Here is a 4,433-nt window from a genome sequence, read left to right as displayed (position 1 = left end):
AGCTGTAAAAGTGATTTTCTGTCAGGCTCTAACACTTATTAATAGATAGTTTATTAGACTCCAGCGACCCAGCTGGCTGCCCTGTGGGCATTAATTCCCTTGTAGCGTTCCACATTCTAAGATTCATTTTTAGCCGCAATGCCTGACACATTCTGGGAACCTATTTAAAATGACAACCCATGTAGCACGTATTCTATCATAGCTGCATACTCAGAGCAAAGTGGAAATGTGTGGGATTCTAATTCAGAAACATTCTAAATAGGGATAGGCCACTCAGCTCATCGAGCCTACTCCGCCGTTCATTCAGATCACGCACGATCTACACCACAATTCTATTTACCATTACTTGCTCCGTATCTACATATATTAATACCCCTGTCTACCAAAAATCTAGCTATCTCAGTCTCGAGAGCTCCAATTGTTTGAGCACCCACAGTGGCCAGGAAATTTCGGATGGTGGGGTTTCCCACCCCGCCATCTGAAGAGTTGGAGGGGAACACATCCCCACTGACACTGTGCAGCCATTTCACGCTCGAATGAGCATCAGTTGGTTTCAGGCGGGACTTCCGCCCTTCACTCGGGAGGGAGACCGGCCTTAGAGAGCTGCCGGTCAATCTGATTGGCTGGCAGCTCTCTAGTCCCTGCAGCGCCAGAAGCTGCAGTGGGCGGAAGTGGAACTTCATGTGATCGACAAGAGCCCACTTTCCAGGACTGGACAGAAAGGTTAATTCTTGGGTTCTCAGGGCAGGGAGGGTGGAGAAGGCCTGGGGGCCTTGTGGGGGGTGGGGGGGTGGGGGGTGGGGTGGTGGTGGTGGGGAGGTGGATAGTAGGGGTTGGGGTGTCATAGGGAGGTCTTGTGATCCAGCGGCCACTGGACCTTAATGGTGGCAGCAAGAGGTAGGGCACCCAAAGTTAGAAAAGAGCTTTTGCCAGAGGCTCTCCCCCTTCCCACCTTAGGCCTAAACCTGACCATTTTAGGGCTTCCCCCATGCCCAAGAAATCCTCCCGCCAGCTAAGAATTGGGGCTGGGTGGGAAACTGCCCTTAAGTGGTCAAAAAATGGCCACTTTAGGGTCTCAATTGGGGCAAGGGCAGGCAGCCTGTCCGAGGCTTCATCCACCCCAGCACAAAGTCACTGAGCACTTCGGGGCAGGCAGGAACCCAGTGGGAAGCCCATTCGCCCTATTTCACACACCTCCCTGCCTAAAAACCCACCAGTGGGGCAGTTTGAAATTCAGGCCAGTGTTTTTCGGCAATGAGCGCCAAATTGCTACAACCTCTGTGTGACAAAGTGGAACCACTTTGTGGAACCACTCTGGTCCGACCTGAACGAGCGCATAATGACATGCGATGATGTCAGGCGAGCATCCCGACGTCATCGCGCACTTGCACGATATTTCGGTTGGCGGGCGTGCGCAGGAGTCAGCAGCATGCCCGCCAACAATTAAAAGGCCTATTAAGGCCATGAACAATCTAATTGGATTAAATTTTTCGCTGCCTATCCAACCTTACGTTTGGTGGGCAGGCGAAAAGGCCAAGCAGCCTTTGCATTTTTTGCGAAGCCTCATCCACGGGCGGGATGAAGTTTCGACCAGTGATTAAGAAAAAATGAAAATTTCCATACCAATTTCATCGCAAACAGTAACTTCTAAACTTATGCTATAATTTTAGTATTGTAAAACAGAAGTACAGAAATTAATGGAATAAAGTTTTCTAAATTCACAACATGTGAATAATCTTGTCACTTTCTCGAAGACATTTCAATGATTCAGCACCGATGATGTTTTATTATTATTGTAAATACTCCTGTTCTGTCTGGAGGAGAGAAGCTTCCCCCTTGTACACCTATGCTAGATTTCAATCTGCAGCTCTATAAAAACTCCTATTTACCTTAACTTAGTGACAGATGAAGAATTTTCATTCTCAGTAACAATTCTGATGAACCCAAAGGAAAGGCTGTTATGATCTTAGTCTGTGTATGAAACAAAAATCAGCATTTCGCAGGGAGTGCACTCCAAATCTTGCACTCCAAATAATTTGACTGTTTGCTTTAGCTCAGTCTAGTCTGCTCAGTCTAGTCTCATATTTTTTGATTATTATTTTTGTCTGCTTGCACTTTTCTTTAAACTTACAAATAAATTAGGCACTGCCTTTTAGAATGCTGCACAATTAAGAACAGCTTCTAATTAACACTACCAAGCACAGGAGTTTGGCAGCAGTTTTTACAATCAGTCTTGGTAATCCAGGATTTTAATGCTGATGATATTATGCAGATCAATAATGTTTACAAACATAAAAGAAAAATGCTACTTTGTTTGAACTTAAGAGAAAGCCGTGCTGTTTATCAATAGCAAAAGAAGCCTCCACAGGCAGAGTGTCAATACAGATTCCATCAATAAACCTAGACTAATAGAGTATATATTAAGAAAGTTAAAACGCCAGAATGTGAAATTAGGAATCTCAGAACTAAATGCTAATTGTTGGATTAATGAATGTTATATTTTTGTGGAACAGATGCTGTACGGAATGAGAGGCTCTGATTTACTTTTTTCCCTTGGTTTGCACCACATCAAGTACTAGGCGACATGTGGTAGGTCAGAATTGATGGGATGTGAGAAGAACACAACCCAAGAATACAAAGGAGTATTTTCTCTCCCTTGTTATCTGGCTCACTTTTGTTTTTAGTTTCTTGCACTGGTTGTTTAGAGCTCTCTGCTGCAGTCCATAATTAGTGTGGCTTAAAGCGCGGGCCTCTGGGACCTAATTAACCAAATCAATTAACAAAAATACATACATGTCACCCTGACATTTGTCAGCCATTAGGAGGGGAAAGCAAAGATGTCAGGCTGGTGGTTTCTGTCAGTGCAGCAGTGATTATTAGCTCATTTACAACTCACTTCTACCCCAGGTGTCTACCTTGAGACTAGCACAAAAGCTGAAAAAGGAATATCTGGAGAGGAGACAAAATGCGGCTGCACTCGTGGCCCCTCAAAGGGGGATGACCTTTCATTGATGAGCAATCAATAAGCTTAGCCTCAGCAGACAAGCTCTGTCCCTTCTGCCAACTGCTTAGCTTTCCAGCTGCAGCTGCTAACCTTCAGACTCTTGCCGCAAATCAAGGAACTAATATTTTGCTCCGGGCCTTCACGGACACAGCATTTTAACACTGCCGACATTGATGTCTATTTTAATCTGAAACCCTTGCTTCAGTGACATATTCCATTGTTTCCCTTTAACCCTCTGACACCTGGATTTCCTTTGGCGCCTTCAGAATAAGATGTTGGCCAATCACACTGCTTCAAATGCAATCTTGATCACTCTGACTGAATAGTCTGACTGAATCAAGCATCATTTGGTCACTTCTAAGAGTATTCAAACAAGATGAAAAGTTAATAGTGCTGATTTCTGTTTGGTTTGGCAAAGCAGATATCATAGTTACAAAGGGCAAAATATTGCGGATGCTGGAAAGCCAAAATATAAACATAAAAATGCTGGAAATACTCCACGGGCCATGCAGCAGAGAGAGAAACGGAGTTAAGAGCTGGATTTCCCTGCGGGATTCTGGATCCTGTTGTCAGACTGGAATGTGGGCCAGAGGCCGCATTGTGTGGGGAAAAAAAATCACTCATTGTGATTTTCCCCAGGCGGCCAATTAAGGGCCAGAGGGTGGGCTTGGCATCCAATTAAGAACAGTGGGCTGGCTCTCGAGGGCTGGGGGACCAATCAGAAGCCTTCTAGCCTGAAAGGAGCTCCAGGCTGCAATGGAAGCCAAATAAGGGAAAGGGTGTTTCAAAATAGAGGTGCCCACTTTCAACATTTAAAAATTTAAGCTAAAAAATGTAATTTGCAGCCAGGCCACCATGGGTGGGTTTGGAGTGGTGCGGGGAGAGCCACTCTACAGGGCGGCCTTTAACTACTCTTGAATCCAGGCAGGAAGGGCCTGCCTGGAGCAATTCCCCACACCCACCCCCAACTCTGTTGCCGGGAGACCAGTTCCTGGCAGGTAACTTGGCCCCTGCTGACTGCAGGGAACTGGAGGGTGACTGGAAAGCCCCAGTGGGAGGTTAGCCTTGCCACTCCCCAATCCCACCTCTGGGATGGAGCTGGGGAACTGGCATGCCAGCCTGCGGTGCCAATTTTAGCACCTGCCCACCTCTGCTCCCAACCAAGGGGGACCCTAAAAATCAGACCTATGATCTTTCATCAAAACTGGAAAATGTTACGGATGTAATAGGTTTTAAGCAAGTACCTGGAGCAGGGAAAGGGGAAAGTGGAGGAAGGAACCAAAGGGAAGGTCTGGGTGGAAGGCAGGAGAGATTTAATGAATAGCAGAATTGTTACAGAATCTCCTGTCCGCAAAGAAACGTGAGCAACAGTTATGATCTGAAAGACACCTGAGTCCGGAAAGCTGTAAAGCGCCTAATTGAAAGATGT

This window comes from Cetorhinus maximus, chromosome 20 (assembly GCF_964194155.1).
Source record: "Cetorhinus maximus chromosome 20, sCetMax3.hap1.1, whole genome shotgun sequence".
Lineage (NCBI taxonomy): Eukaryota > Metazoa > Chordata > Chondrichthyes > Lamniformes > Cetorhinidae > Cetorhinus > Cetorhinus maximus.
This window is presented reverse-complemented; position numbering follows the sequence as displayed.